This window comes from Ranitomeya imitator, chromosome 1 (genome assembly GCF_032444005.1).
Source record: "Ranitomeya imitator isolate aRanImi1 chromosome 1, aRanImi1.pri, whole genome shotgun sequence".
NCBI classification, from domain to species: domain Eukaryota; kingdom Metazoa; phylum Chordata; class Amphibia; order Anura; family Dendrobatidae; genus Ranitomeya; species Ranitomeya imitator.
In genome coordinates this window covers 966,671,002-966,690,440 of record NC_091282.1, presented here as the reverse complement: position 1 = coordinate 966,690,440, position 19,439 = coordinate 966,671,002, and positions in this window count along the sequence as shown.

Sequence of the window (19,439 nt, the reverse complement as noted above, 5' to 3'; positions counted from 1 at the left end):
AAAACTTAACCATGAATAAAACTGAATTCTTCATCCTTCCACCATCTCGTTCAACTCCCCTCAACTGACCTATCCAACAAATTAAATGACTGCCCACTGTCCCCAGACCCGCAAGCTTCACTCAGCTCTTTTCTTAAAATCGGAGATCCAAGGCCTTTCCACTTCCTGGCAACTACAACTCAAAAATATATCCCATATCTGCACATTCCTCAAACACGAATCTGTAAAAATCCTAGTGCGCACCCTCATCATCTCCTGCCTTTCTAGTTGCAACTTCTTGCTCTATGGCCTACCCTCTAACACTCTCGCCCCCATCAATTCTATTCTAAACCCTGCTGCCCGACTAATCCATCTGTCACCCCGCTATTCCCCAGCTTCTTCCCTCTGTCAATCGCTGCACTGGCTTCCCATTGCTATGAGACTCCTGTTCAAAACCCAAACTTGGGCATACAAAACTATTCACAACCTGTCTTCTCCGTACATCTGTTACCTAGTCTTCCAGTACTTACCTGCACGCAACCTCTGATCATCACAAGTTCTCCTTCTCTACTCCTTTTTATTTCTTCTTCCCACAATCGCATACTAGATTTCTCCTGTACATCCCCCCTAATCTGGAACTGTGTACCTCAGCATATCATACTCTCCTCTATCATGGGAACCATCAAATGGAACATGAAGAACCACCACTTCCGACAAGTCTACAACCAACACTAACCATCATACTACTGCACAAGCTGTTCTATCCTCACCTATTGTGAGGGTAGAACAGCCCTTGTAGACTGTGAGTGCTCACGGGCAGAGTCCTCTCTCCTCCAGTAACAGTCAGTCACTTGCATTGTTTAAGATTATTGTCCTTGTTTTTATTATGTATACCTCGTTTCCCATTTAAAGAACCATGGAATAAATGTTGCTCTAACAGTAAATAATAATAAAACCGCCGTCCGGCTGCCAAAGAAAGGGAGTTAAGTAGACTGTACAGAACTAGAAGTTTTTTAAAAACTGTGCAACTATACTATTTCTACTCTGGGGAAGTTGATGACACTTTAGTGGTGTGTGGCAATAATTTTCGGAAGTGTTTGTACTCCTACTTGGGTCTCCTTTATGTGTGTTGGCAGTAGCAGTAGGGCTCCCAGATAAGCAGGCCCGCACTTATTGTCAGTCAACTTCCTGTATTACTATCCTTAAATATTTCTAACAATAGTAGTCGACAAAGCTGATATTTGTGCCACCAAGGCAGAGGTGTATCTAGTGTTTCTGGCACCGGGGCAAGAATTTATTTTGGCATCCCCCCCAAGGACATATGTGATTTGCACATTTAGTCATCTACCGATGAGCCGCTCTCCCTAGTGCTCTCAATATTCAGTGAAAAACTGAGAGAAGCAGGAAGACAAGCTCGTTGTCACAGGACCATAAGTATGAAAGTCGCATGTGAGTGAAGTGTCCATGTGACGGCTACTGGATCCTGCAGAGCTGAATCCTAGCATTGTAGGCTTCTGAATTCTCACAACTAATGCACTGCACACTTTTGCCGTTGGACAGTCATGTCAGCACAAGCATGCGATTTGTATACTTCTGACCACATTGCGACTAGATGTACCCGGCCTCGATCAGTTCATTTTCATTCAGTGAGGCCACACATGTCTAGTTAGCACGTGACCTCGTGTATGTAAATCGCCAGCACGAGAGAATCCTGAGTGTGTGCAGGGCGCACTGTGAGAAGTCAGAAGTCTGCAGTCACAAAGAATGACTGCAGACTCATTACAAACCTGGACAACCCCTTTAATGCTCCTAACATAAATAAAAACATGAGAATTAGTTAGTATCACAAATAACATTTAAATCCAGGTGCCTTATAGATGACGTCGTCTCTGGAGTCGTTCTCCTTTTTTTCTTCAACTTGTCAATACTAGCACAAAAAGAGGATTCAGAGATCCTCCAAAAATTCAGAAAAATAGCAAAAAAGGCAGAGATGCTTACCTGCCTAGGCCTCCAAACAAGTGCACTATCAGGATGCAGTGGACCCATATGGTTAAGATAGCGGCAACACAGGTGCAGAAATACCAATGAGGCAGCAACTCACAGCCTACAAAATTAATGAAGGGGGTAGGTGCTTGGCATATGACTGCACATAAGAGGCTTGTATGTGGCGCTGTTCACACAATGGCAATGCACATCATCCAGGTTAACAGCCCATTAGTGATACCCTTCTATTATCTCAGGCTGGCTGCCCAGCGCTATTAAGATGCATCCCATGTGAACAGACACCACAGTTTACAAGGCAGAAGGGTGTGACTAAGAGGTTTTTAACCTGGATGCTGTGCATTCCCATTGTGTGAACAGCGCCACGTACAAGTCTCTTATGTGCAGTCATATGCCAAGCAGCCACCCCCTCCATTAATTTGGTAGGCTGTGAGTGGATGCGTCATTGTTATTTCTGCACCTGTGTTGCCGCCATCTTAACCATATGGGTCCACTGCATCCTGATAGTGTATTTGTTTGGAGGCCTAGGCAGGTAAGCATCTCTGCCTTTTTTGCTATTTTTCTGAATTTTTGGAGGATCTCTGAATCCTATTTTTGTGCTAGTATTGGTTAGAGTAGGACTCGTAAGCATGAGGACCCGTGACGTGGGTTACGAGCTTGCGTATTTTGGCCAAAATATAAACTAATACCTCACATATATTTATATGTGTTTTTTGCATTTTTCGGGGGGCAGTTAGACCCATTCTGTCTTTTAAACTGGGGTGTCTGTTCACATGGGATGCATTTGGATAGCGCTGGGCAGCCCGCCTGATCTAACAGAAGGGTGTCACTAATATGCTGTTAACCTGGATGATGTGCTTTCCCATTGTGTGAACAGCGCCACGTACAAGTCTCTTATGTGCAGTCATATGCCAAGCAGCCACCCCCACCTTTAATTTGGTAGGCTGTGAGTGGCTGCCTCATTGGTATTTCTGCACCTGTGTTGCCGCCATCTTGACCATATGGGTCCACTGCATTTGTTTGGAGGCCTAGGCAGATAAGCATCTCTGCCTATTTTGCTATTTTTCTTCATCTTGTCGAGACCCCTTGATGAGTTTTCTCATCCACAGCTCGTCTCGGCAGACTTCCATCTTCTCCGTTCTGTTGCAGAAAATCTCCACATGATGCCCTTAAAGATAGAAGTGTCATTAAAATGCTCCTGAATAAAAAATTGCCCCTCACTATATTATCTGCACACAATATGACCCCCACACTGTCCCTCTTATGGTACATGCTCTTCACACTGCCCCCTCTTTTCCCTACTGGCCCCCTTTTCACACTGTCCTCTCATACTGCGTCCCCCTTTAGGGCCCATTATTTATACTGTACTCTCTCATCACACTCAACCTCCTTGGTATACTGTCCCCTCCTGGCTGTGTCCTTACACTGTCCTCCCATGCTACGCCCCCACTACTCAGTTTCTATTCTGTGCCTACTCACTTTTTTCCCCCATACTGTCTTCTCACACTATTCCCCTCCCTCCTCATACTGTGTCCTCTCATATCCCCTTGTTCACCATACTGTCTCCTCATATATTTACCCCCTCGCTTTCTATACTGCCTGCTCACCTGACTCCCCATACTGTGTCTGCACACATCCCATCACCCTCACTCCCAGTACTCTGTCCACGTACATTTTTTACATTGCTACTCATACTGTGTCCGCATACATTCCCCGTTCGCTCCCCATACTGTCTGCAACCATCCCCCATACTGTTTCCTCATATATGCTCTCATTCCCCCATACTGTTTCCTCATGCATGCCTCCCATTCCCCTGTACTGTTTCCTCATACATGCCTCATTCCCCCGTACTGTTTCCTCATACATGCCCCCTATTCTCCTGTACTGTTTCCTCATACATGCCCCCATTCCCCGATACTGTTTCCTCATACATGCCCCCAATTCCCCCATACTGTTTCCTCATACATGCCCCATTCCCCTGTACTGTTTCCTCATACATTCCCCCCATCTCCCCCTTTGCTCTTCATGTCGTGTCCTCAAATCTCCCCCACACATTAAATCTCCCCATCCTCACTACAAATCTCCCCACACACAATAAATAACCCCATCTCCACTCCAAATCTCCCCAAACACATTAAATCCCCATCCCCACTCCAAATCTCACCCTACACATCATAAATCCCCCATCCCCACTTGTTAAAATTCCCCCTTCCTCCCATCCCAATCCCCAACACCCCTCATTGTCCTCTTCCCCTGCATTTCATTATTGTCCTCTACCCCACCTCATCATTGCTCTCTTCACCACCTCCATCATTGCCTTCCCCACCACCACTATCATTGCTTTCTCCCCCACCCCATATAATTGCCCATTCTGCAACCTCCATCATTTCCTCCTTCCCCATCACTCCCATCATTGCCCATTCCACCACCTCAATCATTTCCTCCTCACCACCACCCCATTATTGCCCTTTCCACCACCACCATTGCATTTTCCCCCACCACCCCATAATTGTTCTTTCCACCATCAGCATCATTGCTTTTTCCCCCACCACCCTATCATTTCCCTTTCCACCACCTCAATCATTGCTTTCTCCCCTACCACACCACCATTGCCCTCTCCATCACCCCCATCATTGCCCTTTCCACTACCTCCATCACAGCCTTCTCCTCCGCCACCCTATCATTGCCTCTTTCCTCACCACTCCCATCATGGTATTTTCCACTATCACCATCATTGCCTTCTCCCCACCTCATCATTTCCTCTTCCCCACCACCATCCCCATCATTGCCCTTTCCACTGCATCCATCATTTTCTCCTCCCCCACCATATCCATCATTGCCCTTTCCACCACCAACATCATTGTCCTTTCCACCATCACCATCCTTGCCCATTCCACCAACTCCATAATTTTCTCTCCCTCCACCATCATCATTGTCCATTCCACCACCACCATCCTTGTCCAATCTACCACCTCCATCATTTCCTCCCCTCCACCCCCATTATTGCCCTTTCCACCACCTCCATCATTTCCTCCTCCCCACCATCATCATTGCCAATTCCATCACCTCCATCATCTCCTCCTCTCCCACCCCCATCATTGCCCTTTCCACCACATCAATCATTTCCTCCTCCCCCACCGTCGCCATCCTTGCCCATTCCACCACTTCCATCATTTCCTCCTCCCCCACCATCCCCATCATTGCCCTCTCCCCGTCAGCCCCATCATTGCCCTTTCCTCCCCGTACACACACACACACAAAACACCATTTACCTCTCTGCACATTCCCCCGCAGCGCTATGCATGCACGCACACACAGCACCTCTCACCTCTATACACACACACAGCCTCTCACCTCTGTGCACGCTCTGCTGCAGCATCTCCATCGCCTTCCTCTGAAACAGCCGGCCCCTGAAAGATGACATCATTGAGCGGCGCTACCTGTGTGAGAGGAAGTGCGGGCAGGAAGACAGATCACTGCAGCTCCACTGCCATTATCTCTTGTAGGCAGCAGAGCTGCAGGAATTTCTCCCTACAAGCCACCCTGCAGGCCTCCCCCTCCACCTCTGGGCCCCGATGCAGCCGCACAGGCTGCACATGTGGTATGTGTGCACATGGGAGTCAGTGTGCTGTAGCTTCTCTGTGCCGGCTGTCAGCTTGACAGTCAGCACAGAGAACAGCCGACTGTCAATCCAGGGGGCGGCAGAATGTAGCCGCCAGGGGAGACACTGCTCACCGCCGCATTAGGTGGCCCGACTGCGCCCCCCTGCCGGCGGTGCCCGGTGTCTGCCCCTAATTTTTGGAACTGTTTGGACTCAAAGTTGGTTTTCTTTCATGTGTGTTGCCTGAATTTGGCAGACCTCTCAGAGCAGCAGGCCTACACCTGTCACTCATCCACCTGTTAATGATCAATATTTCAGCTAAAAATGCTGGTTCAGCCATGCCCCATGCATTCATGCTGTAGAATTATACTATTTGTACTCTGGGTCAATTGATGCCACTTTTCCTGGTGTTTACCCCTAACTTGAGCTGTTCAGGCAGCTTTTTGGTCCCCCCTAATGGTATTGGGTATGCATTTGGTTTGCCTGGCATTGAATTCAATGGGGTTCACGTATGTTTGATGAACTGTTTGATGAATTGTTTGGAGAATATCAGCTGTTCACTGAATCCAAACCGAACCAAACTTTGAAAGGTTCGCTCATTTCTAATTCTGATCAGCGATTGATCTGTAGCAGAGAAAATGGGGATTGTATCAAAATAATAGCATACAGACCAGCAAGTGACACATTGCTGAAATCAGTGCCTTAACCCCTACATTATGCTGCTGTCAGACTACATAGCAAAAAACAGATTACATATTCCCTTTAACCCCTTAATCCCATATGACGTACTATCCCGTTGAGGTGGGGTGGGCCTTAATTCCCACCGACGGGATAGTACGTCATAGGCGATTGGCCGCGCTCACGGGGGGAGCGCGGCCGATCGCGGCCGGGTGTCAGCTGACTATCGCAGCTGACATCCAGCACTATGTGCCAGGAGCGGTCACGGACCGCTCCCGGCACATTAACCCCCGGCACACCGCGATCAAACATGATCGCGGTGTGCCGGCGGTACAGGAAAGCATCGCGCAGGGAGGGGGCTCCCTGCGGGCTTCCCTGAGACGATCGGTACAAGGTGATGTGCTCACCTTGTACCGAGTGTCTTCTCCCTGCAGTCCCCGGATCCAAAATGGCCGCAGGGCTGCATCCGGGTCCTGCAGGGAGTACTTCCGGGTCAGGAGCAGGCTGCAGCTGCAGCTCTATAAGCCTGCAGCGATGAGTGAGATCGCCGATCTCACAGAGTGCTATGCAAACTGTGAGATCGGCGATCTGTGATGTCCCCCCCTGGGACAAAGTAAAAAAGTAAAAAAAAAAAATTCCACATGTCTAAAAAAAAATAAAAAAAAATAAATTACTAAATAAATAAATTAAAAAAAAATATTATTCCCGTAAATACATTTCTTTATCTAAAAAAAACCCAAAACAATAAAAGTACACATATTTAGTATAGCCGCGTCCGTAACGACCCATCCTATAAAACTGTCCCACTAGTTAACCCCTTCAGTGAACACCGTAAGAAAAAAAAAAAACGAGCCAAAAAACAACGCTTTATTATCATACCGCCGAACAAAAATTGGAATAACACGTGATCACAAAGACGGATGTAAATAAGCATGGTATCTCTGAAAACGTCATCTTGTCTCGCAAAAAACGAGCCACCTCAAAGCATAATAAGCAGAAAAATAAAAAAGTTATAGTCCTCAGAATAAAGCGATGCAAAAATAATTATTTTTTCTATAAAATAGCTTTTATCGTATAAAAGCGCCAAAACATAAAAAAATGATATAAATGAGATATCGCTGTAATCGTACTGACCCGACGAATAAAACTGCTTTATCAATTTTACCAAACGCGGAACGGTATAAACGCCTCTCCCAAAAGAAATTCATGAATAGCTGGTTTTTGGTCATTCTGCCTCACAAAAATTGGAATAAAAAGTGATCATAAACTGTCACATGTCCAAAAATGTTAGCAATAAAAACGTCAACTCGTCCCGCAAAAAACAAGACCTCAGATGACTCTGTGGACCAAAATATGGAAAAATTATAGGTCTCAGAATGTGGAGACGCAAAAACTTTTTTGCTATAAAAAAGCGTCTTTTAGTGTGTGACAGCTGCCAATCATAAAAATCCGAAATAAAAAATGCTATAAAAGTAAATCAAACCCCCCTTCATCATCCCCTTAGTTAGGTAAAAATAATAAAATTAAAAAAATGTATTTATTTCCATTTTCCCATCAGGGCTAGGGTTAGGGTTAGGGCTAGGGTTAGGGTTAGGGCTAGGGTTAGGGTTAGGGTTAGGGCTAGGGTTGGGGTTAGGGTTAGGGCTAGGGTTGGGGCTAGGGTTAGGGCTATGGTTGGGGCTGGGGTTAGGGCTAGGGTTAGGGTTGGGGCTAGGGTTGGGGCTAGGGTTAGGGCTAGGGTTAGGGCTAGGGTTAGGGTTGGGGTTAGGGTTCGGAGCTAAAGTTAGGGTTAGGGTTGGGGCTAAAGTTAGGGTTAGGGTTGGGGCTAAAGTTAGGGTTAGGGTTGGGGCTAAAGTCAGGGTTAGGGTTTGGATTATATTTACGGTTGGGATTAGGGTTGGGATTAGAGTTAGGGGTGTGTCAGGGTTAGGGGTGTGGTTAGGGTTACCGTTGGGATTAGGGTTAGGGGTGTTGTTGGATTAGGGTTTCAGGTAGAATTGGGGAGTTTCCACTGTTCAGGTACATCAGGGGCTCTCCAAACGCGACATGGCGTCCGATCTCAATTCCAGCCAATTCTGCGTTGAAAAAGTAAAACAGTGCTCCTTCCCTTCCGAGCTCTCCGGTGCGCCCAAACAGGGGTTTACCCCAACATATGGGTTATCAGCGTACTCAGGACAAATTGGACAACAACTTTTGGGGTCCAAGTTCTCTTGTTATCCTTGGGAAAATAAAAATGTGGGGGGCTAAAAATCATTTTTGTGGGAAAAATAAGATTTTTTTATTTTCGCGGCTCTGCGTTGTAAACTGCAGTGAAACACTTGGGGGTTCAAAGTTCTCACAACACATCTAGATAAGTTCCTTGGGGGGTCTAGTTTCCAATATGGGGTCACTTTTGGGGGGTTTCTACTGTTTGGGTACATCAGGGGCTCTGCAAATGCAACGTGACGCCTGCAGACCAATCCATCTAAGTCTGTATTCCAAATGGCCCTCCTTCCATTCCCAGCTCTGCCATGCGCCCAAACAATGGTTTACACCCACATATGGGGTATCAGCGTACTCAGGACAAATTGCACAACAACTTTTGTGGTCTAATTTCTTCTCTTACCCTTGGAAAAATAAAAAATTGGGGGCAAAAAGATAATTTTTGTGAAAAAATATGATTTTTTATTTTTACGGCTCTGCATTATAAACTTCTTTGATGTACTTGGTGGGTCAAAGTGCTCACCACACATCTAGATAAGTTCCTTAAGGGGTCTACTTTCCAAAATGGTGTCACTTGTGGGGGGTTTCAATGTTTAGGCACATCAGGGGCTCTCCAAACGCAACATGGCATCCCATCTCAATTCCAGTCAATTTTGCATTGAAAAGTCAAATGGCGCTCCTTTCCTTCCGAGCTCTGCCATGCACACAAACAGTGGTTTATCCCCACATATTGGGTATCAACATACTCAGGACAAATTGTACAACAACTTTCGGGGTCCATTTTCTCCTGTTACCCTTGGTAAAATAAAACAAATTGGAGCTGAAATAAATTTTGTGTGAAAAAAAGTTAAATGTTCATTTTTATTTAAACATTCCAAAAATTCCTGTAAAACACCTGAAGGGTTAATAAACTTCTTGAATGTGGTTTTGAGCACCTTGAGCGGTGCAGTTTTTAGAATGGTGTCACACTTGGGTATTTTCTATCATATAAACCCCTCAAAATGACTTCAAATGAGATGTGGTCCCTAAAAAAAAAATGGTGTTGTAAAAATGAGAAATTGCTGGTCAACTTTTAACCCTTATAACTCCCTAGCAAAAAAAAATTTTGGTTCCAAAATTGTGCTGATGTAAAGTAGACATGTGGGAAATGTTACTTATTAAGTATTTTGCATGATATATCTCTGTGATTTAAGGGTATAAAAATTCAAAGTTGGAAAATTGCGAAAATTTAAAAATTTTCGCCAAATTTCCGTTTTTTTCTCAAATAAACGCAAGTTATATCGAATAAATTTTACTACTAACATGAAGTACAATACGTCAAGAGAAAACAATGTCAGAATCGCCAAGATCCGTTGAAGCGTTCCAGAGTTATAATCTCATAAATGGACAGTGGTCAGAATTGTAAAAATTGGCCCGGTCATTAACGTGCAAACCACCCTCGGGGCTTAAGGGGTTAAATTCTAGTATGAGATGGAATATGTGCACATGTAGATGTGTGGTAATATTTATTCCAGGTTCTGTCATAGATTATTTAAATTTGTGCAAATTGGAAACCTGAAGTAAATATGCATGAAATCTGAAGTTCTATAAGATAGCCATGTCTGAACAAGACTTCAATGTAAAGAAATACTTCAGGAAAAAACTGTCACTCTATGTTTTCAAGCGTTGGCCCTGAATAATTACTGTATGTTATAGAAAAATTACTGAGAATGATAGTTGATTTTAAATGGAACTGTAGTCTCAATAAACTTTGCTTAAATCAGCAGTGCAAGATAAATTAAGAAACAGTAAAATATACGGTAACTTATCAGTTAATTCAGCATTCTTCTCCACTTATCAGCCACTTCTTCCCCTCCCACCTGGATTCTGAACTTGCTATTCACTCTAGAAAACAGTTCAAATTAAGGTACCTTCACACTCAGCGACGCTGCAGGGATACCGACAACGATGTCGATCGCTGCAGCGTCGCTGTTTGGTCGCTGGAGAGCTGTCACACAGACAGCTCTCCAGCGACCAACGATCCCGAGGTCCCCGGGTAACCAGGGTAAACATCGGGTTACTAAGCGCAGGGCCGCGCTTAGTAACCCGATGTTTACCCTGGTTACCAGCGCAAAAGTAAAAAAACCAAACACTACATACTTACCTACCGCTGTCTGTCCCCGGCGCTCTGCTTCTCTGCACTCCTCCTGCACTGGCTGTGAGCACAGCGGCCGGAAAGCAGAGCGGTGACGTCACCGCTCTGCTTTCCGGCTGACCGACGCTCACAGCCAGTGCAGGAGGAGTGCAGAGAAGCAGAGCGTTGGGGACAGACAGCGGAAGGTAAGTATGTAGTGTTTGTTTTTTTTTACTTTTACGCTGGTAACCAGGGTAAACATCGGGTTACTAAGCGCGGCCCTGCGCTTAGTAACCCGATGTTTACCCTGGTTACCAGTGAAGACATCGCTGGATCGGTGTCACACACGCCGATCCAGCGATGTCTGCAGGGAGTCCAGCGACGAAATAAAGTTCTGGACTTTCCTCAGCGACCAACGATCTCCCAGCAGGGGCCTGATCGTTGGTCGCTGTCACACAGAACGATTTCCTTAACGATATCATTGCTACGTCACATAAAGCAACGATATCGTTAACGATATCGTTATGTGTGAAGGTACCTTTAGTCTTAAAGGGAATTTGTCATCAGGATTTCACACTCAAAACTATTTATATGTACATGTAGCACTTTCATGGACAAGTTCAACAGTAGCTTTATATAGCCAGTGCATATCTCCGTTATTGAGAAATCAGCATTTGAATTGATATGCAAATGAGGCTGTACATCTGAAGCCACTGTTACTCCACCTCTATTCCCAAACCTGAACTGCCTAAACCTGCTTGACTGACTGCCTCTAGATTCCATGACTTCAGGCAAAAGAGCCCTCAGTCAAGTAGGAGAAGGTGGTTTTGACTGGGGAATAGAGCTGGAGTGACATAAGATTAACCCCTTCATGACCGGGGGATTTTTCATTTTTCCGTGTTCGTTTTTCGCTCCCCTCCTTCCCAGAGCCATAACTTTTTTATTTTTCCGTCAATTTGGCCATGTGAGGGCTTATTTTTTGCGGAACGAGTTGTACTTTTGAACGACATCATTGGTTTTAGCATGTCGTGTACTAGAAAACGGGAAAAAAATTCCAAGTGCGGTGAAATTGCAAAAAAAGTGCAATCCCACATTGGTTTTTTGTTTGGCTTTTTTGCTAGGTTCACTAAATGCTAAAAATGACCTGCCATTATGATTCTCCAGGTCATTACGAGTTCATAGACACCAAACATGACTAGGTTATTTTTTATCTAAGTGGTGAAAAAAAATTCCAAACTTTGTTAAAAAAAAAAAAAAAAAAATTGCGCCATTTTCCGATACTCGTAGCGTCTCCATTTTTCGTGATCTGGGGTCGGTTGAGGGCTTATTTTTTGCGTGCCGAGATGACGTTTTTAATGATAGCATTTCGGTGCAGATATGTTCTTTTGATCGCCCGTTATTGCATTTTAATGCAATGTCGCGGCGACCAAAAAAACGTAATTCTGGCGTTTCGAGTTTTTTTCCCGCTACGCTGTTTAGCGATCAGGTTAATACTTTTTTTTATTTGATAGATCGGGCAATTCTGAGCGCGGCGATACCAAATATGCGTAGATTTGATATTTTTTTATTGATTTATTTTGATTGGGGCGAAAGAGGGGTGATTTAAACTTTTATGTTTTTTTTATTTTTTTCACATTTTTTTAAACTTTTTTTTTTAACTTTTGCCATGCTTCAATAGCCTCCATGGGAGGCTAGAAGCAGGCACAGCACGATCGGCTCTGCTACATAGCAGCGATCTGCTGATCGCTGCTATGTAGCAGAATTGCACGTGTGCTGTGAGCGCCGACCACAGGGTGGCGCTCACAGCGACGGGCAATCAGTAACCATAGAGGTCTCAAGGACCTCTATGGCTACAATGGAGACGCATCGCCGACCCCCGGACATGTGACGGGGGTCGGCGATGACGTCATTTCCGGCCGCCCGGCCGGAAGCGGTAGTTAAATGCCGCTGTCTGCGTTTGACAGCGGCATTTAACTAGTTAATAGGTGCGGGCAGATCGCGATTCTGCCCGCGCCTATTACGGGCACATGTCAGCTGTTCAAAACAGCTGACATGTCCCGGCTTTGGTGCGGGCTCACCGCGGAGCCCTGCATCAAAGCAGGGGAGCCGGCATCGGACGGTATAGTACGTCCGATGCCGGTAAGGGGTTAAGATCTACAAATAGTTCTTTAGGCATTTGCATATCAATTCAAATTATGATTTCTCACTAATTAATGGAATGCATTGGCCATGTAAAGATATTGCTGGACTTGTCTTTGAAAGAACTATATGCATATAAATAGTTTGGGGTGTGAAATCCTGCTGACAGATTCCCTTTAATCAAGACAAGATAGATTACTACCACTGTGAGGAGTCACACTACATAGCATATTATACTCTACAGAGGAAGGAGGCAAGGCAGGAGCAGTGTGAAGGAAACAAGCTGAAGAAGACACAAAAAGATCATGCTGAGAGCTCTAACAAGTGTGGTACCTCAACATAGAGCATAATTCACAAACACACTGCTCTGTACTGCTGTGTCTCCCTTCTCTGTGATGCTTCCCTGTCCTCAAACATCTACAAGCCAGTTCAGCTGCATAATCATCCACAGGGTACACTAACCACAAAGACTGTTGTCACTCTCTCACTATCCTGTTGAAGCAAGGACGGGGCACGCATGTTTGCATCTGCTGTGGGGCGGAACAGAGTTTTGATTGCCCCACAACCCGTCTTCCAAACGGATGTCTTGGTGGAGTATGTGGTGTGGTGGAGTACATTCATTACTCACTTGTACTTCGGGAGCTCCCATTGCCTTCCCGTCTATGGGACCGGTGCCAGCTACAAACAAGACAGAAGACCTGTCCACAGGAGCATTCACTGGACCCATTATAAGGTACCCTAAATACATCTCTCTAAACATGTGCGGCATTCCTTATGGCTATACCCTCTACTTGCCGTTTGGTAGTATAATCCATTTAGCTCATATTACCTGCAGGTAATGATAAACTTACCTGGAGCAGCCAGTGCCAGGCAGCAGCTGCCAAGGCAAACAGGATCATGGGGTGCATTAAAAGAGGTCTGGATACACATGATGAGAGCATTATACTGCCTCTGTACAAATCCCTAGTTAGACCGCACATGGAGTACTGTGTCCAGTTTTGGGCACCGGTGCTCAGGAAGGATATAATGGAACTAGAGAGAGTACAAAGGAGGGCAACAAAATTAATAAAGGGGATGGGAGAACTACAATACCCAGATAGATTAGCGAAATTAGGATTATTTAGTCTAGAAAAAAGATGACTGAGAGGCGATCTAATAACCATGTATAAGTATATAAGGGGACAATACAAATATCTCGCTGAGGATCTGTTTATACCAAGGAAGGTGACGGGCACAAGGGGGCATTCTTTGCGTCTGGAGGAGAGAAGGTTTTTCCACCAACATAGAAGAGGATTCTTTACTGTTAGGGCAGTGAGAATCTGGAATTGCTTGCCTGAGGAGGTGGTGATGGCGAACTCAGTCGAGGGGTTCAAGAGAGGCCTGGATGTCTTCCTGGAGCAGAACAATATTGTATCATACAATTAGGTTCTGTAGAAGGACGTAGATCTGGGGATTTATTATGATGGAATATAGGCTGAACTGGATGGACAAATGTCTTTTTTCGGCCTTACTAACTATGTTACTATGACTTCTTTATATACTGCGGCTCACCCTAAACAGGACCCCTCTACCTATACCACAGGAGCAATTACTGGACCCACTATAAGGTATCCATAACATATTCCTTTATACATCTGGGGTTTCTCCTGTTGGGAGTTCTCTTCACAGCCATACTTATCCCACACACGCTGCCCTAGGGGTACTCGAGACCACTGAGGACACACCCCATTAGATTCTATACCCCATTTTATTATTCCTTCACACTTTACTGGGGCCATTGCAATATCTCCATCACCAAACGTGTCTGGAACACACTCTCTTCCCTCCCATACCCCATACTCATACAGGACTTAGGCTGTCTGAATGCATATACACTTTGTAATGTTTATATTTTGTTATAATGACAGGTTATGCCTTAAAAGGACCATTGTCTTGCCTTCTATCACTGCCACTCCTATGTCTGTGTATCAAAAGAGCTAAGGTAAACATTATATTTCCCCTAAAAAGTGGTTAACTGATGTACTAGAATTACCTCTTAGCTACAGGCTTACTTTTCGCTGCTCCGGACAGTATTCCCTTCATCGCCTCTGGTTGCCTTGTAAATATTGTACATATTATATTTTATATTTTGGTGTATGTTTATTATTTTGTCTTTTTTGTTCTTATTCGTTTTCTTTTACATATAATGTTATGTCACATACAGTTACTTATACTGTTTATTTGCTTTCCTAGTAACCCCATGAATAAGACCCGGGAGGGTCGAAACGTTGGGTTTCTATCTACGAATTATCACAGTGGCAATTGTTGACTTGTTTTCGTGAATAAATCTGGCATATACCTTTTGCATCATACCAGTTTCGAGTGTGCGGTATTTTTTCTTCTACCAAATTTTCCATCCTGATACTCCGTAATAAGCCCTTCATTCCATATGGCTATCAATGTTGTATTGTCTGCATATTTAAGACTGTTGACAATTCGTCCAGCAAATTTGATCCCTTCTTCTTTTTCTGCAAGTCCAGCTTTCCTGAAAATAGTTTCTGCATATATATTGAAGAAAAATGGTGACAGGATGCAGCCTTGTCTGACTCCTCGTTCTACTTTGAACCATGCTGTGTCTCCATGTTCCTTCACACTGTTGCATCTTGGTCGATGTAAAGGATCCTTTTGAAACTGATCAGATGGTTTGGCACACCCATATTCTTGATGGTATTCCAAAGTTTCTCGCGATCAATACAGAGGCTTTTCTGCAGTTGATATAGCAAAAATAGCTCTCCTTGTGGTATTCTTTGGCCTTTAACATTATCAAACTAATGTTAGCAATTACATCTCTTGTTCCTCTGCCCTTTCTGAACCTTTCTTGTTTCTATGGCAGCTTTCTCAAAGTAAGGTTGTATCTGTCTTTGTAAAATCTTCAGTAGTATTTTGCTGGCATGAGGTATAAGTGCAATAGTCAGATACTTTCAACAGTCAGTAGCAACTCCCTTCTTCGGAATAGGAATAAATACGCATTTTGTCCATTCCTTCAGCCATTTACCAGTTGTCCATATCTGTTGACACATACGTGGGATGACATCAACTGCTTCAGAAGACTATATTAACTCTATTGGAATATTGTCACAAACATGTACTTTGTATATTGACAGAAGCCCTTACACAGTAATTACTTTGTTTTTTTCAAGATGTTCGGTTCACTACCATTTCAAGTCTCATTTTCTTCCCTTATCACTGGCTTATTCTTGTATCTGTTCTGGCTCAGTTTGTTTGTTCCGCTTTTCATCGTTCAACATTCCCACTCTTGGTTGAAACTTTCGTTGTACCTCTTTGATCTTTTCGTATGCCTTCCTTGTCTTCCCCTTCAGATGTTCACTTTCTAACTCTGTACATATCTTTTGATAATGAAGATCTTTATCTGCTCGAATGGCTCTCTTTAGTCTTTTGATGATGTCTGCATCCTGCTTGTTACTGTCATGGGTGTGCCCGATGCAGCAGACAATCACTCTGCATCTGGCTGAAGAAAGTCTGTGTTTGGCATTGCAGATGCCTTCTTAATCCTTCTGACTTTTGTACCCAGTGGCAACCTTCTCTAATTTCCCGGCTCTAATTGACACTCCTGGACCTGGGTGTTTATAGACTCTGTGAAGGCTTGGAGCTATAGCAGTTGGCTTACTTCTAGAGATGAATGAATATTTCAATGTTTGATTTGCAATATCCGACTATAAATTAGTCGAATATTAGCCAAACATTGCCAAACCCCATTCACCTCAATGGGAGACAAAAACAAACGCATGCACAACACCTTAAAACGGCCTCAAATGCTGCCAAAACACATCAAATGAAGGACAGACACCAGGAAAGTGGCCTCAATTCACCTACAGTACAAATTGCAGCATGGAACTGCAGCAGTCAGCCAGACATGAGGTATTGGGGTCTGGGACAGCAATTAAAGCTTTCCAATGAACATCACAGTAACACGAGGTGGGTGAGGGATTGGTGTAGGGCCCCTTTGCTTGGAGCCCCGACACCACATGCAACACCTCTACCTGCTTTCATGCTGAGCCACACTCAACTGGCACAAATATCAGTTTTCTAGACTACCATTGTCAGAAAAATTTAAGGATAGTAGTTGAGTACAAGGAAGTGGAGGCCTGCAACAAGCATGAATGACACCTAACCAGGAGTTTTCACATTTCCCAAAATTATTGGCAGACTACCAAATTGGCATCAATTTCACCAGAGTAAAAATAGTAGAATAGGGACCGACAGGTCTTTCACTACACCCAATACAGCAGGTAGACACCATACAAGGAGTGTTCACATTTAAAGAAATGAGGGCCTTACATCACAGAAATGGAATAATTTTCACGAGAATAGAAATAGTATAATAGGGACCGACGCATCTTCCACTACAGCTAACCCAGCAAATGGACACCCAACCAAAAGTGTACACATTTCCAAAAATTTGTGCCAGACACCAATAAAGTGTCATCAGTTTCACCACCTACCCCATTTAGACCTCGAACACCGAGCTTAATCCCCCTTCCACCACAACGTCGCTTTTTCACAGTTATAGTGTTCTATGAGCACAGTATTAGCAACTAAAAATTAGAATTTTTATTCTGCACCACCTCTGCACAGCTGAATTTCACTGGCACTAAATGAGAAGGTGAAATATGACGTGCTGAATCGAGGTAGTCACAGTAAAACAACATTTTTATGTGCGGATGAGATTTTCTCTACTGTATGACTTTAGTAACGGAATAATTTTTGGGGGCCTGTCGATAAGGCCTGTATAAGATTGAGTGGATGCTCAAAACAATTTAAAAGTGACATGTCCCTTGCTGTATGACATTAGTAACAGAAGAATTTGTTTGGGCGTGTTGATAAGGCCTGTTAAAGATTGAGTGGATGCTCAAAACTATTTAAAAGTTACATGTCCCCTACTGTATGACGTTAGTAACTGAAGTATTTGTTTGGGCCTGTTGATAAGGCCTGTATAAGATTGAGTGGTTGTGCAAAACAATTTAAAAGTTGTTTCGGCACATGAGGGGCTCTTCAAACGCGACATGGCGTCCGCTCTCAATTTTAGCCAATTTTGCGTTCAAAAAGTCAAAAGGTGCTCCTTCCCTTCCGAACCCTGCCATGCGCCCAAACAGTGTTTTTCTCCCAAATATGGGGTATCAGCATACTCAAAAGAAATTGCACAACAACTTTAGTGGTCCATTTTTTCCTTTTACACTTTTGAAAATAGGTGCTCTTTCCCTTCCGAGCTCTGCTGTGCACCGAAACAGTGATTTCCCCCCACATATGGCGTATCGGTGTACTCAGGAGAAATTGCAAACAACTTTAGCAGTCCATTTTCTCCTTTTACACTTTTGAAAATAAAAAACACGTTGCTAAAATATCATTTTTGGGAAAAAAAATTGATTTTTTTATTTTCATGGCAATATGTAATAAATTTCCGTGAAGCAGCTGGCGGTTCAAAGTGCTCTCCTCACTACTAAATAAGTTCATTGAAGAGCCTAATTTTATTTAAAAATAGGGCCACTTGTGGGGGTTTTCAAATGTTTAGGCACATCAGGGGCTCTTCAAACGCGACATGGCATCCGCTCTCAATTCCAGCCAATTTTGAGTTCAAAAAGTCAAAAGGTGCTCCTTCCCTCCTGAGCCCTGCCGTGTGCTCAAACAGTGGTTTTCCCGCAAATATGGGGTATGAGCATACTCAGGAGAAATTGATCAACAACTTTAGGGAAACATTTTCTCCTTTTACCCTTACGAAAATAAAAAAATTGTTGCTAAAATAAAATTTTTGTGACTAAAAAGTTAAATGTTTATTTTTTCCTTCCACATTACTTCAGCTCCTGTGAAGCACCTGAAGGGGTAATAAACTTCTTAAATGTGGTTTTGAAAACCTTGAGGGGTTCAGTTTTTAGAATGGTGTCACTTTTGGGTATTTTCTTTCTTATAGACCCCTCAAAGTGACTTGAAATGTGAGGTGGTCCTTAAAAAAATGGTTTTGTAAAATTTGCTGAAAAAATGAAAATTCTCTTGCAAAATTTTAACCCTTATAACTTCCTAAGAAAAGAAAATTTTGTTTCAAAATTGTGGTGATGTAAAGTAGACATGTGGGAAATGTTATTTAGTAACTATTTTGTGCGATATGACTCTCTGATTTAAGGGCTTAAAAATAACATTTTGAAAATTGCTAAATTTTCAAAATTTTCACCAAATTTCCGTTTTTTTCACAAATAAACACTAGTCATATCGAAGAAATTTTACTGCTGTCATAAAGTACAATATGTCATGAGAAAATTATCTCAGAATTACCAGGATCTGTTGAAGTGTTCCAGAGTTACTACCTCGTAAAGTGACAGTGGTCAGAATTGTAAAAATTGGCCTGGTCATTAAGGTGAAAACCTGCTTCGTCTCAAAGAGGTTAATTATGTAGCCTTGAAAAGGACTTTTGTTTTAATGGTGCAGCAGTATACAAGTACTGCAATAGTAATATTAAACCCTGACTATATGAATCTAATCGAAGGCTATCACTCCTCCACCAGCTCCCTACAATTAATGCAGGTAACAGTGGTTTTATTATAAAAAGAATAGTATATGGCCCTGAAAAGTACTGTTGTTTTTAGGTTGCAGTAGTATAGACAGACAGAGGCAGACTCCCACTTGCAGCTACTAGTTAACCTGAAATGATAGTTACACTCTTAGGCCGGGATCACA